This window comes from Ambystoma mexicanum, chromosome 13, assembly GCF_040938575.1.
Source record: "Ambystoma mexicanum isolate Mex_15411 chromosome 13, UKY_AmexF1_1, whole genome shotgun sequence".
In the NCBI taxonomy this organism is placed as follows: Eukaryota; Metazoa; Chordata; class Amphibia; order Caudata; family Ambystomatidae; genus Ambystoma; species Ambystoma mexicanum.
Genome location: NC_090938.1, coordinates 362,543,283 through 362,566,293, shown reverse-complemented (window position 1 = coordinate 362,566,293; position 23,011 = coordinate 362,543,283).

The window sequence follows — 23,011 nt, the reverse complement described above, 5'->3', positions numbered from 1 at the left end:
GGAGGAAGCGTTGAGTGAAACATCCCACAGCCTGTAGGGGCGTTGCGGCACCCCACTGGAAAATTCTGGAACGGGGGGCCTCCAGTGCTGGTGGGTTCAGAATTTTGGCGTAGTCCTGTTCACCCATGATGTTGACGGTGGCGCCTGAGTCGATCATGAAAAGGAACTGTTGATTGCCCATCTTGACAGGGATTTTGGGGGCCTCTCTGGCTTCTTCGGTGTCCTGTATCAGGTTGACGAATTCGTCCTGGTCATACATGTCGTATGGCGGATCGTATGCCGCATCTTGCACGTCATGGTAGGCAGACCCATATCTGAAGTCTATCGGGGGGTGGTCATATTCGTCGGTGAGAGCTTGTGGCTGATCCGGTTGTTCAGGTTGCATCGGGTAACCTTGGGTTTGATACTCATCGATGGCTCTGATGTACCGCCTCTGTCCCCCTCCTGGTTGGCCGAATCTGGGCTGGTGGTATTGTGGGGACGGCGGACGGAAAGGCATCCTGGCCTGTGTGAGGGGTCTCACCGGCGGGAATGGTATGCCCTCCCGGCATACGGACTGGAAGTGGCCCTCTCTCCCGCAATTCGAGCATCGTTGTGATAGCGCTGGACACGCTCCGGCATGGGGGAACGACATCCCACATCGATAACACTGCCGCTGTAGACGAGGAGCTTGCGTGGGCTGCGTCCTGTACGGGTATGGGCCTCTATCTCCCGGGCGGGATGGCTGCAGCGCCGCGACGGTTTCAGCAGTGTCCAATTTGGAGTGGGCCGGATTGCACATGGATGTGGCCTGGGCGTCCACCCTCTCGTGAATGCGGGCTAGTTCACTCACCTCTTGGATAGTGAGAGGTTTCTTCAGGAGCTGTTTCTTGAGGGCCGGAGACAGGCACCCTTCGATGACCCTCAGTCTAATGGCTTCTTCCAGTGAATACGCGTCAAATTGACAGTTCGCTCCTTTTACCCGAAGGCGGGTGATGAACTCATCTACCGTCTCTTGTGGCATTTGGGTGCACTTGTTGAATAAGTAGCGTTCATAGTCACGGTTGACTTCAATTATGAGGAGCTTGTCTAGCGCCTTGATCAAGTTCTTGAAGGTGTTTTGTTCTGCAGCGGGAATCGTTTTCACCACGGTTTTGATCTCTCCCCCCACCAGGTTGAGGAAAATGTCCCTGATGTTGGGCGATTCGCCATCGCCGGACCCCCGTACGTAGTGTTGAAAATCTTCCATCCAGTCAGTCCATCGCGGCCCTTTTGTGGACTGTGGGGTCATGGTGAAAGGTGGGGGTAGGCGTAGTTGAATCGGTTGCGTCGCACGGGGCAGCTGAGGTGAGCTGGGCCCGGACCCTGAGGTGGAGCCCCTTCTGCTCATGGCGACGTGCGACGGTAGCTCGTCGGGAGGAGATGAGTCAGGCCGTGGCGTACTTCAGTTGCCGGAGTGCACGTGGTAAAAATCCCCGATGTAGCGGAAAGAGGAAGGTGGTGGCACGTGTGCGGCCACTGAAGGAGCAGGAGGAGGTGCATGCGGCGGAGGAGCCGGTAGGCCTGCCGAGCACGAGCGTGGCGGATTGCCAAGGAGGAGGAGGACTCCGCGGTGCGCACTGGAAGACCTCGTCGCCAGTGTTACCCTCTCAGAAGGGCCAGTAAGGAGGACGCGCACACGGAGTGGATGTAACAACCTCTTTATTCATCTAATCTCTAACAGGAACTGGCGCCCTCGCGCCTTACCCAGAACTCCCCGTTTCTCCTTCCCGCTCCCCAATACAATAACTCCGCCTCCCCAACGGCGGGGGCTGCACTCATTAACTCTCGAGTGCCTGGCAACACCCACGTGAGAGCTGAAGCCTGTGGGGGATGAAAGGCATGGAAGTTGTTGCCCGCAGGGAGTTTGAGCACGCTGGTGAGTGCTCCTGACGCTTGGAAACACCTCCCCAATCAATCGAACTCGGCGCATGGCATGGGAAGTAATCCAAGCTGACCGTGCTCCCTGTTTCACCCACCTGGATACATTGGAGACCTCTAGATAAGAGGACAAGATTACACACCGACAAGAGGTAACCTCCGGGAAAATTATTAACAATACTTCCCTTGCTGAAAAGGGAGGCCTTATCACTGCATGGAAATTCTTTTGCTAGTTAGTGAATAGAGGAAATAGTTTGAGTGCCTCAGGCATACGGAGGGGGTAGCCTCGGGCTAAGTGCATTCCCTGAGCCGTTGGGCGTGCCTCCATTGCCTCTGAAGATGCATACAGACCCCAAAAGGACTGGCAGTGTTTTTCTTGTTGGGAGTTTGAAATGGCTATTTTAGACAATATAACCAGCATAATTAACTTCCACTGCGAGAACACTAACTTAAATCAGGGAAAGCGCACATTGAACTGATGCTGGGAAGCGGGAAATGGCACAACACGAGAGGGCAAAACGTGTGTAGAGTGTTATGTCCTGGTCTGGGGGCACCCAGACCGGGCGAACCAAGGATGGGGGCACCCAGCCGACACGCTGGAATCACCCAGAGGACCATAAGCTGGAGTCACACAGCAGCACTTCAGGCAGGGATCACCCTGCAGATGTCGGGAGCACCCAACATGACATCCAGGCTGGGGGACACCCAGCAGACACCTCGGGACTGGGGGCACCCAGTCAGCCCGTGAGCAAACAGGCTCATGCATGGCTTTGGGGCACTCGGGCCTCTTCACGTTGACAACGCCGGCGTTGCCCAGCAGGGGCACTGGCTTCCCAGGATGGAGTTACCCAGCAGGGGCTCCATGGATATGGCTGTCAGCCATGAGGGACAGTGTTGCCCATGGAGGGCCCTGCAGTGTAGGCCCTCTGCTAGCTACGCAGCACCAGCCTGGTGCTGGGTAATGAAGATACAACACACTGTGGTTTCATACTCCAAGACTGAATGCGTGGGAGACCGGCCATTCTTTTTATTCAGTTTCGTGACGTGGCTACTGCCACAAGCTCCTGGGAGATACCATGCTCCCAGGAGGGGGGTGACACATTACACTCCTCCTTATTCATGGGGAACAAACAAACGACAGACTTCACTGGACATCTCAACACATCACAAACATCAATACTTGGGGCAGTAAGTGAGAACACAAAACATATACAACATGAGATCACAATCAGCGCATGCCCCAGTTGTGGTTGGTGGCACATTGAAGGTTCCATTACATTCTCACAGGACCCTTTGTTAACCTGGGTGAGGGAGGTCTAATGTCATTGAACAGCACCAATGAAAGCTCCTGGCACTGTATAGAGCATTCCACACATCCGGATGTTCACATATTTACATTGCCCACTGACTAGGCCATTTTAAGCAAATCCAGGTTTGCAGGTTCCCAGGCTTCATGGGGATGTCTATAGTGTCCATCATACGCACTTGCGGAGTTGCAGGAGACCAGTTCGTGCTTTTCACCAATACCCGTTCCAGACAGTCACACCACAGTTCAAAGGCCGGCAAAGCCGCACCTGGCATGCCCAGGGGCCACATCGGCCTAGTCAATACACATTTGGGGGCAACCCATGACAGGGTACTGGTGATGGACGACAGGCCACTCCTCACTCTACCTCTTTCACATCGAGGCTGCTGGCAAGGTGTCTAGCCACTCATTTCTCCTGCAGCTCTTCTTGGCAGGGGTATTGTTGGTATAGGAGGGCTCACAAGTACTCAAAAGAGCTGCAACTCCCCCCTTTGTTGTTCCCCTTTTTTTTCCATTCTGTGGCAAGAAAACAGAGTTGTTAATCATAGAAGTCCCCCAGCTGCCCAAATTGCATATCTCTAATAGAATATAGTGACATGTTGCCAGACAACATAGCACCAGTCTTAAAACCCCCACCCCATATAAACACATTGGGACGTTTTGGTAAGCAAAAAGACTTTATGGATGCATATGAGATAGAGCAATTTGAAGGTCAGGAGGCAGGGCGAAATGATGTACTCCCAATCTTGGTAGGTGGTGACACGGGGGTCCAGGTCATCGAACTACACTCAAACGACGATTTAGTAACTCTAACCAGCCCAATCAGGGTACCAGAACATGTAAGTAATCAAGCCCAGAACAAGGCGATGGGGGAGAGTGACTGAACTCTAATGTTGAAGAGGGGGAGGGCAAAATAGAAATGCTGGTTCCCACATCTAATGGGTACCAGGTTTTGGAAGATGAGTTGCCCCAAGCTACCAATGTTAACGTGCAAAAAGAGAGCAATGTAACTGTAGGAATTATTGAAGGTATAACAGGAGCACCACAAGGAGCAACCATTCACAAGGATAGTAGCAGGGGTAACAGCATATGTACCCAAACAAACGATGCTAGTGAGCCTAGTACTATGGAGCTGGGACAGGGGAACAGTCTACTAGCAATATTACGTGACAACATACAACTGATGAAAAGCATGTGTGGGATATTGGAAAAGATTGTCAACGAGCAGTTTAAACACTTTGGTAACAACCTGGCATGTATTAAGGAGAGGTTGCTAAGGGTAACCCCATATAAGGACGCTTATAGCTTGACAGGTGATAGGACCAATAGTAATTCACTGATTGTATTAATACCTAAATTTGTTCCAGCCAAATCATGCACGCCTGACTATGGGCCACTTTTGGGATAACAAATAAACAAAGGGTGTAATGTAACCAATCAGGTGGTCAGGGCACAAATAAAAGAGCAGAGAAACCCCCCCTCATCCTCAGGATGGAAATAGGCAAGCATTCAGCCATGTGGATAGAGGGCGTATGGGGGAAATATGCAAATTCAACATCTGAACACACCCAGACATATGCCACCATGGATAACGCCACCCGATTCAATCTGTCTGGGGAATAGGATAATGGGAGGGCCCATTTTTGATCTTGCCGGGATTCTTATACACATCTAAAACCATCCCATACTGTGAGGGCATGGTAGACCTATCCATCTGTCACATCACATAACGTGGGAAAAGCTGCAAGTGGGCCTTATGAAAAACAAGGGTCTCTTGTAAATTAGTGCATCCATTATTTTAGACATATAAGAGGGTGCACTAATATCATCAGAAGTGACATAGTAAAATGTGTTAGATAGAGCATGCCTAACAGTGATGAGGATATGATCTTGTTCCACACAAAAAGTGACTGGTTTATGTAAGGCTTATTGTCCATAGAATTACGAACATACCCTCCCCTGGTGTCAAGAATCTCAATTAGGTCAACAGCCAATGTCCACCACACGAACGCCCAAATTGCCAGTCATGATGGTCGTGGAAATGGTTCTGAGGCAAGGGGCCTAAATAGGCAAGAGACTGTCAGTGGCCAGATGTATACTGACCTGGATGCGGTAAATTGACAAATCCCAATGCTCGAAATGTAGCAACAGCAGAAGGAGAGAGGAGCCAGATTAATTTCCTGGAATATAGCAGACCTCAGGAAACACATGATAGATGCAGACTATTGTAGCTTCATTGGGGGATATGAAGTGATATGCCTCCAGGAAACATGGGAATTGGGTCTGCTTACATTTCAAGGTTATAAGGGTTACCAGGTGCCAACCTCAAAGGGGCTCAAGGGTAGGCCTTTTGGAGGGCTGGCAATATGGATCAGCACTGCCCTTAACTGGTAAATCTCTAACATTGATTCTGGCTCTACTGATTTGCAGTACTTGGTTCTTAGCTCACTGGATGCTCAACCAATTTCCATTCTTAATGTATATAATCAGGTCACAAACAAAACCATGAACCATGCAATAGAACTGGCAAGAAACCATGTCGAATTAAAAGTCACATGAGGGCTTGGTACATTGAATTATATTACCTGGTGACCTGAACCCGAAAATCGAGCACCATTCGGATTTAGATGGGACTTGGGACGATCACAATGAGGTATCGGATATACCCCCCTTGACTCATTGATGCCGGACAAGGTTCACCCACAGGCCCTTGGCTGTGCTGCTACTTTCTTTGGTATGAGCCTAAATGCTTGCAACAGCCACTTTGGGAAGGATCAACTGGCAAAACCCACTTACCAAGGAAATGACAGCACTTCACGTATAGATTATATTCACTGATCAATGAAATGTGGGCTAATGGAAAGGACCTTGAGGTTTGGTAAATACAGGGAAGTGATCATAAGCCACTGTCCCTAAAGTTGATCAACTTGGGTAAATACGAGATTAATCACCGAAGTAATTCTAGCTATCCCGTCCAAATCGAAGGGCAATATACACAGAGAATGAAATGGCTCGATCTCAACCTAGACATATTGAAACCAGAAATCTATTAGTCAGTTCTGCCTGATTTGGAGCAACTCTTACTAATGGACCCTTGTAATGGAGATATGCATTCTGCATATAATAATCTGATCCGGTCCATATAACCCTTTGTGACTAAGCCAAGTAATAAAATAAAGAAGCGTGCCATAAAACATAACACCTGGTTCAATGAAGATTGCAAGTTAGCAAAACTTGACATCTTGAATTGCCTAAAAAAACATCAAGGCCCAGATAGAATAGAATTGAGGTGCCTGAGGGCAAAGTATAAATCCTTCATAAAAAAACAAAAAAGAAAATTATGTCCGACGAGTACGGGACAAAGTGCAGGAAGCCTCACAGTCTGGGGATATTCCCACATTTTGGAAAATAGTCAGTGGAAACAAAGAAGGGTGTGGTAATGAGGTAGCTATTAATATAAGCCCTAGTACCTGGACACAACACTTCCAGAATCTCTATGGACATGAGGTTTGATCAGGTATCCAGGGTCCTGCAATGCAGGACTGGAATAGAGTAATTCCCCTGTTCCAATCCAACACAGGACTACCAGCTGTTATTCTTATATTGGGATCATAAACTGCAATCCAGAACCGGGCCTGGTGTGCACTAGGGCAAATTTCTCAACCTTAGTGGTATTTCATTGGTGGTATCTCATTGGTGGTCTGGTGTAGAGAGCCAGAATAGACTTACCAGTTCACCTGAAAGCTGCAATATAGGAATCAGCTCCTTATGATTTTACTCGGTACACAGTGTTTTGGTACACCTTACTTTTTATTTCAGGTGGTAATAGAAATACTTCCTTAGCTTTGTACCTCTCTATGCGTTATCATGAGTAATTTGTGTGCACAACAATAGACCAAAAACTGATCTAGTTCTTTCATGTACTTTATAATCAATTGAGGTTCATGACCGACACAACACGAATTATGCAATGCAATGAGTTCAGCATGACATTTTCTGTAATACAAGAATGAAAGCGCAAATCGCTGCAAGCCCTCTGCATAATAACTGCTTCCCCACTATATAGTCCTTTCTTTCTATCACAATAAACTTCAATTAAACTTCTAGCATTGGCTGGCCAAAACACTGCTATCTTTGGCCTTGAAATGTATAATTCATATTAGCTGCACTTTAAGTTTCCCGTTTATATATGTGAAATATGCTTAACGGATGGTCCAGAAACATATGAAAATAGCTATCTACACTTGTAAGTATAAAAGGTTTGCCAGCCTGTATTTGCGAACAATATGCAATCACACACACAACCTCACTTGGTACTTTCATCTCAGCTAAAGAATTCTTGAAATATTCTCACAGGAGCATCGGGGAAGCAAAGGTTCTGTGTGCCCTCGGTCTGCTGGGCTCAGATTACACCTCCTTCCTTTGCTAATGAGAATGCCTTTCACCAGAGGCCGCCTAGTCAGTGCTCGCACACAGAATAACCCTTCCCATGTGCTTCTCTCCCTTTCAGCAGGAAAAGCCCAGCAAATGCACTGTGGTCTCTGAGAGCCACTCCTTTCTTTTTTTTCTCTCTACATTTCCCTTTTTAAGGTCTCTCACTTCTCCTAAATAAAGTGTAAGAACTCCCTGCCCTGCCCCCTTTGTGAAGTCACATGCCAATCAGACACCACCTCCCAAAATGGCCAAGCCTCTAGAATCTTCCAGAGAACACGTGCTTATTTCCTTTCACCTTTGACGAGAGTTTCAGGGCAGTAAACAGATGCCAATGAGTTACATTTCTCTATGCTGGCTTCCTGGAGCAGAACACAGACAATGGAGCTACTTTGAGCAGCGTGACTTTTTACATTTATCAGCTCACAACTTCATTGCAAAAGCATTGTTATTGCTCACAATTTTCAAGCAACACTCTTGCAACCTCATGAAGTGGCCCAATTTGTACCAATGATCTGCACCAATGATGTGCACCACTGATCTATGGACTGAGCTGCCTTCAATATTACTAATGGATTAAAGATGAGTATGTTAGGGTGTTAATGGTAAGTAATTGTTAGTCTTATGCTTCATTGCAATTCAGTCCATACCATACAATGGTATGATGTGCCATGCTATAGTATAGCAACCATGCAAAGATGGCTTCCCACCTTTTTCTTGCTTTATATAAATACACAGTACTGACTCACACCAGATTCACACCAATCTCCCACCAGCGTCTCACACCAGAGTCTCACACTTCTAGCAGTCTGAGTCTGAGATTTTGATAACATTCTGCCACAGCCGAAATTTGGAGCCTCATTATCCCTACATACTCACCCCTTTGTTTCTTTTGAGACCTGTCCTATCTAAGGGCTCCTATAGAAACACAACTCTAAACAAATCCTGGCTACCTCATTTTATCAAATTGTGTGATCTTGGGCGCATTGAAAAAGTAAGGATTTCCCATTTCTGAACTCAAAAATCACCAGCGATGTTTTCTTTTTTGTGCATATCTTTTGATAATCTCTTTGATCTTTTCATTAGTCTTTTTTCTTTTTTTTAACCACAATTCTTTTTTTTTTTTTAAGTTTCACATTATTTGTAACTGCTCTCTATTCAGTAACTGGATGGCTGTAGTCATTCAAATCTAGAAATTAATACGTTGAAATCAATCTCTTTGTTAAAAATGACTGTCAAAACCAATGTTCAATGTCTTGAAGAGTGACAATGTAATAAAGAGGGAAAGCAGCCCTGGAGAAAGCTGTCAACTGGAATAGATAAAGATAAATAGGTTGTCTGTAAGAGCCAACTCTCTAAGATTGGTGGTGGCACGGCCATCACGAGGCCTAAACAATGCACATGTCCCTGCCACAAATTTCCTTGAAGCGAAACCAAGTCAACAGCATGTGGGGTTTCCTTCACATCTTTTCCCCCTTCTTCGTTCCAAGGAGTTTTGGTCCCGGCATCTACCGTGGGCCAGCTCACGAATCACTACAGAAGTAAGGTCTCAATTTCTAAAGCAAAAGAGAAAAGGATCGATTAAGATTTAAATACACCAAACCCATTCATTTTTCCCTTTCCTGTGACATTTACCTGAAATAAATCTGTGGATTAAGCAATATAAAATATACAATATATACAATGATGGTGTTTGAATTAAGGACACTTACTTCACAACCTCTGTAAATAACACATGGATTAAGCATAAAAATAGAACATGGCATTTATTTAATCATTGGCTGGAAATAAGCATGTAGGGTAAACATAATCGAATTCAAAACGGCATTTTCAATCAAGAAACAATAGAAAAAAGTAATCATTGACTATAAAGGTTTAACATCAATTCAAAACACCTGTTATTCTAATCACACATCAACCTGGAATACTTACCAATCTAAACAAATGCCAAACTGGAACACCTAATAGTCTAGTCTCATTCCTACCCCTTTTTGTTCTTGCTTTAAATACCTTGCATTCATATTTCCACTTATGTACTCACCTGTTTCATTCCCCCCTTTTTACATAAATCTTATAAATGTACTTGCAGTTACTTACCTGAGGTACCCTTCTTTTTACCTGCTTTTTCCAATTAAATTAATAGCTTTATTCATACCTGCTTACCTGCTATGGTGAATCTCTTCAATGTAACAGTGCTTCCTTTGCTGAATACAACTACACCTTTTACTCCCTATTTGTTTCTCCAAATCGTTCAAGCCTTCTCACCTCATGCTTCGGGGGAAATGGATTGATTTGGATAACATGGACAAATTGTTCCACCGTCAACTCTCCTTCCTTTACAGTACTCCGGTAGACCACAGGTGAAATTTTATCCACAATTTTAAATGTCCCGAGAATTTGGCATTTTTATGTTTACCTTTCTCAAAGACAATCTTATAGACTTGGTCACCTATTTTCACAATCTGCCACAGATGTTTTCCTGTCATAGTATGACTTTGCACTGTCAGCAGCTTTTTCCAAATTCTGCTGCGCAAATGCAAAGGCATGTTGAAAGTGCTGTCTCGGCTCTTCCACATATTCGTGAATTGTGGCTGCATTTACCAGGACCTGTTCATTGGTCCGGTAAAGCAAATGTTTTGGCAAACCGATCTTCCTACAAGTTAAAACCTCATGTGGGTTGAGGTTTGTTGATCTGGGCGGTGCTGACCTAATAGCTATTAGCACCAGAGAGAGTTGTAAATCCCAAGTAGACCCTGCTTCAGCTACAAACTTTTTCAAAATATCAACAATTGACTTATTGGAATGTTCCACACCCCCAGAAGAAGAGGGCCAGTATGAAATGTGTAGTTTCCTTTTTACACCCAAAATTTGCCACAGTTTTGTCATTACTGCACTACTAAAATGACTTCCACGGTCTGATTCTATTCTTTGAGGTATACCAAATCTAGAGAAAATATGATTGACTAGCATGGTGGCTGCGGTTTGCGCACTGCAATCAGGTGCTGGATTGCATTCCAGCCAGTTGGACATTAAACAAGTGTCCGTCAACACATATCTGTTTCCCCGTGGTGGCCTTTCCCCAGGACCTACAAAATCAATTTGTAAATCTGACCATTGAAGTGTCAGACCTCTTTTCATTAATGGTGCCCTATGTGTTGGGGAAGTAGGTTGAAATTGTTAACACACCAAACATCTTCTTCTATATTTCTTTATATATTGGGACATGTGTGGCCAATAGGCATAATCTTTTACAATTTCCAAAGTACTCTGGCAACCTCTGTGGCCTGCAGTTATGGTATCATTGCATGATGTAGCATCAAACCCCGAAATGACAGAGGTACCACCCTTTGAATTTGGCCTGACACAGATTCACAAATCATCAGTCCATCCTGCAACCAAATTCTCTTTTTGTTCTTTAGCAACACCCTTGGTTCTTTTCTCGCTTTACAGTCTTCTCCAGTCAGCGGATTTTTCTCTGCATCAAGCAAATGATTATACAATAGGCCTAATGTAGGGTCTTCTTTTTGTGCCTTGACCAAAGAAGGTTTCTTGTTATATGTGATCATTCCTCTCAATTTCCCCCGGTAAATATTCTACAAAACTATCTCGGGCATAGTCAGAATCAGTGACCAATATAATTCCTTTGAATTCTTCTTCTAACGCTGTGGATATTGCTTTATAAATGGCAGCCAGTTCTGCAGCTTGACTGCTTTTGGGGCCCAGTCTCATGCTTACTCTTAGAATGCCTTTACACTTGACCCACACATTTCCTATTCCCGCCACTCATTCTTTTTCAGAATCATCTCCTGCGTGGTGTGCACATCCATCTACATACACAGTTTGGAGATCCCTGCATGTTTCTTCATTGAATGTCTTGTGTGGGGATTGTTCAAATTCAGTTAAATTTGTTTCCAGATCTGTGTTTTCAGCTGCACAGACTGCGCCACAATCATATAAGTCTGCCAGTCCCTGGGAAACGGGGCTCTTTTTATTCTGTCCATATCTCACTTCCAGTGGGAATCCCTGCAACACCAATGTCCATGATGTGATTTTTGACTGAGACAAATTCCCCGATCTGATCCTTTTTATTTGTAAACATTGTAAAGGCTGATGACTTGTTTCAACAATCACCTGTTCCCCACGAATAATGGGTCAGAAATGTTGTAATTCCCATATAGTGGTTAAAAGTGCTTTTTCACATTTGCTGAATTTAGTTTCTACATGTGACAATGCCTAACTGGCATATGAAATGGTTTTGTTATTAACATCATGTTTTTGGTAAAGGACCGCTGACAGGCATTGATCTGTGAAACTAATCTCAATGAAGAAATCCTGGTTCTTTATTGAATAAGCTAAACATGGGGCTTTCATCAAACAGCCCTCTGACTTGGTTACTACGTCACTTTGTCCCAGTTCCAAGGTACCCATTCCTTCTGTAATTTAGTCAACGGCTGTGTGATTTCTGCATAATCTTCAATGAATGTCCTGTTGTAACTTGTCGTTCGTAACAAACTCTTCAGGCCCTTTAGGTTGGTGGGATCTTTTAGTTTCTGAAATAGTCCCTTTTTCTTCACCACTGTGCTTTCTGTAAAGATACTTTTGCTCCAGCCTTTTGAAACTGACCAAGTACATGTCTAAATTTATTGAAGTTACTTTTTTAAATCTTCATTTTTGATTAGTACATCATCTACATACATCACAGTTCCTCTCTCAGGTGCATATGGGAGTGCTTTCCTTAGGAATATCCCAAACTCACTTCCACTATTGAAATCGCTAAAGGGGGTCTGGGACTGTGCATACTATAATCGATTAACCCCTTAAGTGCCAAGGACGAGATAGCTCGTCCTTTTTGGCACCTTGCTTTGTGTGATTCCTGCAAAGCAGGGATCACACAAAACTGTAATCCAACCCCCGGGCTATGTGAGGGTCCCCCCTCACTGCCAGGGGGCTGGCTTACCTTCAGTTTCACGTCGGCGTGCATAAAGCACGCCGACATGAAAGTAATTTTCACCGCAGCAGCCATTTCGGGCTGCTGAGGTGAAAACACAAGATGAGCCTCCACCTTTCTCCCCCTCGATCTCCGGCTGCATTTGTTTGTTTGTTTCATTATTTGTAATGCGCAATAGTTTAGCCGCTTCAACAGGGAAGCTATTGCCACCAATCGCTGGTAGTTTTAATTTGGGGACGGACAGGCAGGGATCTAGTTGGTCTTGAGGATGTCCGTTTGTAGAATCTCTCAGAGAGGTAGATGGGTGCGGCGTTGTTAAGAGATTTGTGAGTTAGCAACGCAGTTTTTAATAGGATTTTGTCATTTGTCCAGAGCCAGTTGTTTTGTCGTCTACTCTCGGAGCTCTCTTCTGGAGATACCCAAGGCTGCTCTAAGGTCATTGTTTTGCAAGGTTTGGATTCTGGTAATGATGGATTTGTTGGAGCCTGTATATGGGGTGCTACAATAGTCCAGGAGGGACAGGATGAGGGCTCTGGCCAGGATGGTACAGCTATTATTTGAGAGAAATGGCTTGCCGGTTCTAATGAGTTTGCACGTGTACACCGTGGATGACGCTAGTGTGTTGACCTGTTCAGAGAAGGATAAAGTGGAGTCGAGGTAAAAGCCTAATGTTTTTACCTCTTGTGCTACCTTAATGAGGTTGCCGTCAATTGGGAAGGAGGTGTAGTCGGGTCTTAATTTTTATAGGTTAATGGGCGTTCCTAAAATTATGAGTTCAGTTTTATCATCGTTCAGGCATAGACCATGCATGGTGTACACGTTATTTACCAAGGCCAAATCCTTGTCATAATCCCCTATAAGTGGGAGGATGATCTGGGTATCATCTGCATAGTTAGTGTAGGTGATACCAAGATGGTCCAGATCATTGAAAAGGGGCTTAGTAAAGATATTGTACAGTGTGGGCGAGACGCAGGACCCATGTGGCACCCCGCAGGTGAAAAGCATTGTATCAGCCGCTACTGAGGGCGAGAAGACCCTCATTGTTCTGCCACTTAGGAAAGATCTAATCCAGGTTATGGCATCTTTGAAGAAGTGTGCTGCTGTGTCGAGATGGTTGAATAGGATTTTATGGTCTACCAAATCGAAGGCAGCTGAGAGGTCCAGGAGTAACAGTAGAGCTGATTTGCCGCTGTCTCCAAGCTCGTCGACTTGGTTTTTTAGATCGATGAGGGCTGTCTCAGTTCCAAGTTGTGGGCAGAAGGCTGATTGTCTGGCTCCTAGCAGGTGGTGTAGTTCCAAGTATTTTTGAATTTGCATGTAGGACACTTTATCTAGTATCTTTAGAAGGAACGGGACTGTTGTGATTGGCCTATAGTTGGTTGGGGTTAAGGGATCAAGAGTGGGTTTTTTTTGTAGTGGGAGTACCCATGATTCTTTGAGGTTAGTAGGGATGGTGCCGGTGGCAAAGGACGCATTGACAAGCTTGGATATGAAAGGAGAATGGTCTCGAGCCGCGTCCTTGATGAGTTGTGCTGGGCTGAGATCATCCTGGCAGTTGGTTCGTTTGAGGGATAGAATAATTCTTTCCACCTCGATGATGGATACTTTAGAGAAATTAAATCGTTTGGGAAGGTTTTCAGTGGTGTTGACGGATAATTTAGATGTGGGTGGAACATTTCAGGATGCTTTTTTGGTATATTTTATTTTGTAGTGTGGATACTTTATTAGCTAGTGCGTGTTGGATATCTGAGCACCATGTTTTATCTTTGGTGCAAGTGTCTGGTATTGCAATGGGAGACTCTAGTTATTTAAGAATGGTAAATAATTCTTTCATATTGGAGTTAGCTTGGGAGATACGGGTCTCGTAGGATTCCCATTTAGCTAAACAAATTTCTTTTTTGTAGAGTGATGAGAGTTTTATAAGCTTTAATTTGTGGCTTCCGATGGTAGTCATTTCCATGCAGCCTCGCAATTTCTTTTTTGTTGGCTTAAATTTTTTAGGAATGGTGTAAACCATTTGTTTAAGTGGTTTTTTGGCTTACTTGGTCTCAGTTTTAGAGGGGCAATCTGATCTAAGGAGGAAGCCATAATTCTGTTGTATTCATTGACCATTCTTTCCAGGTCAGTGCTGTTAGGAAGTGAGTTGAGGGTGGGGAGAATAGCAGGGATGAGCCTATCCACTGTGATGCTCTTTTTATTTCTAGTTAAGGTGGATGGAGCCCTCGGGGCAGGTATGGGGGGTCCTGTTGTGGATAGCGCAAATGAGAATTAGTAGTGGTCAGTCCATGGCAGAGGTGAAGTGGAGAGGATTTTTGCATGGCAGTTGTAGTCTGCTACCCAATCTATTATTCTCCCTTTGTTGTGGGTGGGGGTTATACTTCTTTGGGTAAGGCCTTATTCTGATAGGATGTTTGCCGTTGCTAAGGCAGACTGATCCAAAGGGTCATAGAATCCCAAGTTGAGGTCCCCAAGTAGTAGTACTTGCTTGGAGCCTTTGAGGTTACTGGAGAGTATAGTGTGGATGTCTTCCTCAAAAGTACCGGTTGGGCCTGGGTGGAGGTAGAATAAATGGATATTGAGGGTTCTGGGAGTTGATCAGTGGTAGTTTGACAGAAATAACTTTGCATGAGTGGATGCCGTAGGGGGTGCTAATCTCATGGAGAAGGTGAATTTGCAGATAATGGCAATGCCTCCAACTTTGGTTCCTTGTCTATCTTGTCTTAAGATTGTATAGCCCTTAGGAACTGCTAGCATGAGCATAGGGCCTGCTGCAGCGTGCAACCATGTCTCAGTGATTGCCAGGAAGTCTAAGATATCGCTCAGGATCAGATCAGCAATCTCAGTGGAGTGTGCTACAAGAGATCTGGAGTTTATTAGAGCTCCTTTAATAAGTGGGTTCGTGAGGGTTGTGGTTGTTGGATGGTCTTTGCGTTTGGAATGCTGGGGTGTGCATTTTTTTGTCCTGGGATTGCCATTTTGTGCTGACTTTGTATTTGTGAGGGTTAGTTCAGGCAGGGTTTTTGGGGTCCTTTTTCCTGTGAGGGTGGGTAGCGAGCTGATAGGAGGCTAGTGTATTTTGGCTAATCTTGCTCTGAGGCGCGAGTTCCTTGCTTCCGTAGTGCAAGGATTGTTTGGGATTAGGCATTGAAGGACATTCATAGCTAGTGGGCATTTAATTATAGTGTTGTTGGTTGAGGCAGGGGATGGCAAACTTGTTAGGTCCCCAATGGATAGTGTATGGGGTTTTGTAAAGCAGAGCAAAAAACTCAATGTGGGAAGAGAGATACAGGCAATCTGGTAAGTGGCTGTAGTGACCATGCTAGGATTTAGCTAAGTGCTCAATGCAATAGTCCAATGGTAGGGCACAATAGACTAGATGCATGGGTCCAATGGAAGGCGCAATAGACTAGATGAATGGGTCCAATGGTAAGGCACAATAGACTAGATGCATAGGTCAAATGGTAAGGCACAATAGACTAGATACATAGGTCAAATGGTAAGGCACAATAGACTAGATGCATGGGTCCAATGGTAAGGCACAATAGACTAGATGCATAGGCCAAATGGTAAGGCACAATAGACTAGATGCATAGGTCAAATGGCAAGACACAATAGGCTACATGCAGAGGTCAAGTGGTAAGGCACAATAGACTAAATGCATGAGTCCAATGATAAGGCACAATAGACTAGATGCATGGGTCCAATGGTAAGGCACAATAGGATAGATGCATGGGTCAAATGGTAAGGCACAATAGACTAGATGCATGGGTCCAGTAGTAAGACACAATAGACTAGATGCATAGGTCAAATGGTAAGGCACAATAGACTAGATGCATAGGTCAGATGGTAAGGCACAATAGATTAGATGCATGTGTCCAGTAGTAAGGCACAATAGACTAGATGCATAGGTCAAATGGTAAGGCACAATAGACTAGATGCATAGGTCAGATGGTAAGGCACAATAGACTAGATGCATAGGTCAAATGGTAAGGCACAATAGACTAGATGCATAGGTCAAATGGCAAGGCACAATAGACTAGATGCATAAGTCAAATGGTAAGGCACAATAGACTAGATGCATAGGTCCAATGGTAAGGCACAATAGACTAGATGCATAGGTCCAGTGGTGAGTTTAGAGCGGAGATGAGTGTAGGTCGAAAATCGGGATTACAATGCAACAAATGACAACAGTGGTATTACAATGCCATGGGCATTGGGTTCTATAGATAAGTGGTGTAGCATGAGACAGTGGGGCCTCATATACAGTTATACTGTGGTGCAGCACAGGATTGCAAGGCAAATAGGTTACAGCGAGGTATACATAATGCACTGATAGATAGTATGGCATGGAGCAACCTGCAGTAGGTAGGAAATACAGTTGAAGAACAAAAATGCGCTGTGTGCTATGATAATAAGGCAAGTGATGTGTAGCAGCAGACGACAAGCGGGCAGTGCAGTAATCATGCCGTAGAGGGCATAACTGCAGAGTAATATCATTAGCAGATGATCAGTGGCCCGTGGGGTGCCCAAACCTTACTGCGCCACGATTTCTGGGGGCCCTCTCCCCCTCACCCAAATAGGTGGCAGGGGTACCACATGTAGGCCCCCCTGGAGGCAGATATCTGCCCGTAGGAAGGGGTTTTCAGTGGGGGGTGAGGTTCAGTAGACCACCAGGGATGGCTTGCAAGGGGTGGGGCATGCTTGAAAATGATTTGTTTTTGCTGGTGTGACCGTAGGTAACACATGTTTTTTGTTTTGTTTACAGATTTTTCTACGCGAGCAGCTGCAATGTTATGTGAGTACTGTTTTTTATTATTCTATGGTTAGGGCCCACTGTCAGTGGGGGGGGGGTGAGACTGTGGATGGATTGTTGTTGGTGGTGTGGGTGGGAATGGGCCGTCTGGGCAGATATGTTGGTGGTCTGGGACACAATTGCCGGGGCAGGCCACAAATTGCCCGCATGCCAGCAGAACATTGGTGTTTCCCTGGGAGCTGATCCCTCCCATGTGGGTTGTCCGTCTGCAAGCCCAGGCTTCACCTCTGGCTGTGCTACATTACCGATGTCACCTCCGGGGAGGAATGGGGATCCTGCCGGGGGTCCCTGGAGCTGCTGCTGTGCTTAGGGGACGGTGAACCAACATGGTACATGGATGTCCAAAGCTAGGGACATCACCTCCAACCGTCCTGGAGTTGCGGCTCACTGCAGGTATTGGCACACTGCCGGGACTCCCTGGTGGGGAGAAGCTGTAACGCAGGACAGCCAGGGCTCCAGCAAAGTTGCAGTAATATCCCTGGCTGGGGTTTCTGGGTAATACATTCTGGGCCGACTTGCGCAAGTCAGACCTCTGTGGATTCCCACTGATGTCCTCTTTTCGGAAATGCATGGGGTTTCCCATTTTCCTTGGTGGCTTGGACACCCTATGCCCAAATCTGTAGGTTGTCTCCCCAAACCCTTTGGGGGTTACAAGTGGTTTAGCCTTTTTCCTTTTGTGCACCGGTAGGTGTACCCACACATGTGAGGTACCGTTTTCATTGGGACACCTGTGGAAATGCGGGAAGGTATGACATCTGTTGTTGGCGGCGTGTTTCGGTGGGTGAGCAGAGTGAAATGTTTGAAAATTCTGTTTTTTACCCTCAAGTTTGGACTTTGCAGGGGGTTCTGGGTAGTAGATTGTGGGCCGATTTGCGCAAGTCAGACATCTGTGGATTCCCACGCATGTCCTCTTTTTGGAAATGCATGGGGTTCCCTGTTTTCCTAGGTGGCTTGGACACTCTAGACCCAAATCTGTAGGGTGTGCGCATGAGCAGAATTCCTGAAATGATACTGTGCCGAAAGACTTGGGGTTACCCGTGTTTTAGGCTTTCCCCTTGGCCCCCAGGTAGGTGCACCCACACATGCGAGGTACTGTTTTCATCTGGACACCTGTGGGAACGAGGGACGGTAGGCCATTTGTTGTTGGCGGCGTATTTCGGTGGGTGAGCCGAGTGAAATGTGCAGCAAATGCATTTTATTTTGCCACATTTCGGACTTTGCTGGGGTTTCTGGGTAATACATTCTGGGCCGATTTGTGCAAGTCAGACCTCTGCGGATTCCCACCGGTGTCCTCTTTTCGGAAATGCAAGTGGTTCCCGGTTTTCCTTGGTGGCTTGGACACCCAAGGCCCATAAGTGTATCGTGTGCCCGTCTGGAAAAATCGTGAAATTTAGATGTCGGTAAAGACTTGGGGTTAGGGGTGTGTTCAGCTTTCCCCTTGGCACCCAGGTAGATGCACGCACACATATGAGGTACTGTTTTTATCGGGACACGTGTGGGAACACGAGAAGGTATGACATTTGTTGTGTTTGTGTGGTTTTCATAACGTTTTGACCACCCATTTGCTGGTGCCCTTTGTCACACAACCCTTTCATTTCCCAAATGTGCCCTACATTTAGTCGCTACTTTAGGCACCATACACTTTTGTAACCTGCACAAGTCACCTACCTTTGAAAAGGTCTGCCTGTGCTCTTTCAAAAAATGTATGTTTGCCGTTCCTCACCATATTGGTTTTCCTGTTTTACACATGTTAAGTACATCTGTTCAGGGCGTAAACATAAAACTCCTGTGTACCATGGCTCAGTGTTTGGCTTGTGGTATTGCTTGTTTTGTGAAACACTACAAAAAATGTGTGTTTTCCTAACTGCAAGAGTCAGGGGAATGTAGCGGAGCATTGTTTTTCTCAAAATTCATAGAAGCCATTGCGGTACCAAGCCAACCATGTCCATCACATACCTTTTTTTCGGTTCTTTTCCTGCTTTTTCCCCAATCTATGGCATTTTCCCCTAACTAGTTGTTGCCCGACCTGCACAAATCACCCCTTCTTAAACTTGGAATTTGGTCTACTTTTCAGAAATGTATGCCTTTCTGTCCTCCAATTCGGCTTGCTTACCCTTTTATTCCATTCCGTCCATGGGTGTCCAATTGGCAAACATGGGCAAAATCGCCTACCTCTCACAAAACAGTTGATAACCACATCAAAATATATTTTTTTTCATTTCCACTCAACCTGTTCTTGAAAGCCAGGAAATTGGGGAATTCAGTACAGCAAACCATTTGTTCGTAGCTCTTACAAGGAAAAAAACACAGGCTTCTTTGTACATTGTTTTATTGGCATTATTGGAAAAAAAAACATTTTCACACTTTTTGGTTATTTTCTCTCACCCCTCTATGGCAACCTAGGATTCCTGGGTGGTGTTATGACTGCCTACATGTTGTTAAAAAAGGGACCAAATTTGGCCAAGATATCTAATGTAACAAAAAAGTTACAAGGCATTGAATGGTGACATGCAGAAATCACCAAAGAAGGCGTTGGCACTGGCACTTAAGGGTTAAAGGAGAGGGCAAATTGATTTTGCATATATTTAGTTAATAGCACACACACCAGTAAGATCGAGAGTGGTAAATATCTTTGACTCCTGAACTTGTGCAAGAACCTAATCAATAAATGGGAGGGGCCACCTTGAAACGGGTACCCTCTTGTTTAGTTCTCTCAAGTCTGCACACAAGCACCATTGGCCATTGGGCTTAATCACACCTAATATGGGAGTATTTGAAGTACTGTGGATAGGCCCAATGATGCTTCTGGATTCCAGATGTTTAATTATTTCCACCAGGTACTCCAGGCAGGCCAGGGTTAACATGTATTGTTGCACAAATACTGGCTTCCTACTATACCATTAAGGTAGTGTAGCAACAGGTAAATAAGTCAGCCCACAGTCATAGGCATCTTTGGGAAAAACCATTTGAACTCTATAAATATCTTCCTCAACTGACCTCTCTTCTTTATTTGTGCAAGCATCTGCAGCTTGGATTTGTTCCTCTACCATTTTAGGCAATTTTGGAAAACCCTTCAAGGGAGGAACATGTGCATTTCTCTACTAGATTGTGTGGCTGTGTCACTTTGGAGGCCCGCCACCGTCAGATATTTTGGAACAGTGACTCCCATTTAAATTTGCTGGGTTTCACCTCGCTGCTTTTCTTTCAGATTCACCTACTTCAAAGAGGATACAGTTATCCTGATAACAGCATATCGCTCCTTCTGGTTCATAAGGGCAAACAGACTGGATCCCGAAAAACTCCTTTGGTTTGGAATACAGTGACTCAGGCAATTCACCCTGCAAACTTATATAGCCTTTAGGGATGTTCCCAATCACTGTATTGTCTAAATAAGCAGTGTAGTGAGATTCCTGTATTGCCATCCTTAATGCTGTATTTCATTCCAAATGAATGTACTGGCAACCCTTGTTATTCACTAGTATTTGAATGGGGCCATCCACAATCTCTACAAATGGTGTATATTTCATTCTAGCCCTTGCTGTCTGATTCATTTTGGCACACAAATGCATCAGGCCATTCAATCTGTTGTCCCTTTCTGTACTTTAATGCTATTACAAATTGTCTGGTGAAAGCAGAAATAGTGGCATCCTTCGTTATCTGAAGCCCAACTGCATATTGCATCATTTGGGCACAATGGTAAGCTTGACATTTGTTCGCAAATTCAGGTGCTGCTCCACCCAGCCTAGATCCAACCTTTTGGTTCAAGAAATCTAACATCATACACATTCTGTGCATGATGTAATGTCCCAAGTATAACGTATTCTTGGTCCCACTTACAATCCAAACATTGTGATGAATGTTTTTGGAACCAATTGTATTTTTCAACATGCATCATCCAACAACTTCACCCAGGATTCTGCAGAAATCACACAACCTTAGACTAAATCTCCTCCCCTCAGGGGAAATTCAACATGCCCACTCACAAAAGGAAGGCAATTTGAATAATGTTTTTACTGACTGTAATCACCCAGGAAAGCCAGAAACCTTGCAGCATGTATTGGTGCAATGCCCTTAACTGGCGGTTTTAAGAACAAACCACTTGGGCTGCTTCTTCACTAATCACAATGAATATGTGTTCTTAGATGATATGTGGAACTGGATGTCTGCAGGAACGGAATTATTATTAACTTTTACCATCATCAAAATGCTGGATGGATGAGGTTTGATAGAGCAAGCTGATGATTTTTAATCAAATTGTAGCTGACATTAGGAATGACTGCTCTAAGTTTTTTTAGCGTCAAGATTTTCCTTGTCTTATATTTTATAAAGCATTGTTTGTTTTTTCTTATATAGCTAAAGAAGGTTCACTCTTGTCCTTTTTTCTTTTTTGTGTATTTTTTTTGTAATGCGTGAAAGATCAAATGTTTGATCAAACACAATAAAAAAAGAAATCTTCCAACAATTCTTTGCCAACTCAGGGACATCGAGCCTAAAGATGTGTTTATTTTTTATTTTAAAACTTGGTATTTCCTCTCTGTCAAGTAGTTGTTTAAACGCACTTTCATTAATTAAACTCTTTTCCTGCTCTAAGGTCACCACTACCTCAATAATTTCTGGATGCTCATTCACCTGTTCAGGAATCCAGGCCTGCTCTTCTTTCATGTGTATCTCTGCAATTGTTGAAATGTAGTTTTCCTGATCTGACTCTGCAGCAACGTTTGGTTTACAATTTTCTTCATTTAGATAAAAATGCAACGCGTTTTTTAATCAATCTGTCTGCCAATTTTTCTTGGGGCCCAGAAAAATCTCTACATATTGCTTTTGCTTTTCTCCTTGCACAGTCACACTAGGCAGACAACCATTTTGGAGGTACGCTTCCACCACACTTTCTGATCTAGCAATGGTGTGACATTCTGCACTGTTGCTCTGGCTCATTATCTTTTTAGGTTTCAGGTTTTTTTTTTTCTCCAAAGACCACAATGCTACATTTACCCCATCAATAAGAGATGACAGTCTCCTAAGGCAATATGTTCCTACAAGGAATGGTATCTCATCTATGGGTGTGACCACAACTTGCTGTCTCATTCTATGTCTCCCTATCTTGATGTCCACTTCAGTGACGTCCACGACTGGTATTTCTTCCCCATTGAAATTATGCACAGGGCCTTCACTCCACCTCAATATTCTGATCTCCTGTGGGGATGTTCCCTCATTTATGCTTTGCATTAATTTCTGGGACATCACAGTTTCCTGGGCACCTGTATCAATCATTGCCAATGCATTTCACCTCTCTTCGATAATGGGGGCAAAATATCTGTCCTCGCATTCTTCTAGTATACATAGGAAATGCGAATTGTTACTGATTTCAGGGTTTACTTTCCTTAGGCCTGCCTGACTTCTTGCTAGGCAAAGGGGCATATGAAATGACACTATATCCACCTTTTTGTCCATTTCTCTTCATTTATCTTGTCTGACTCAGAACCTGTTTGCAGCACAGCCACTGACTGCCCCCTGTCTCGGGACCACCTGTGTTCATCCCCCTTTCCTCTATTGCTTTCTCCTCATTGCCTGGGTCCTTTCCACTTACCTTAATTCTGGAACATAGTGAATCTAT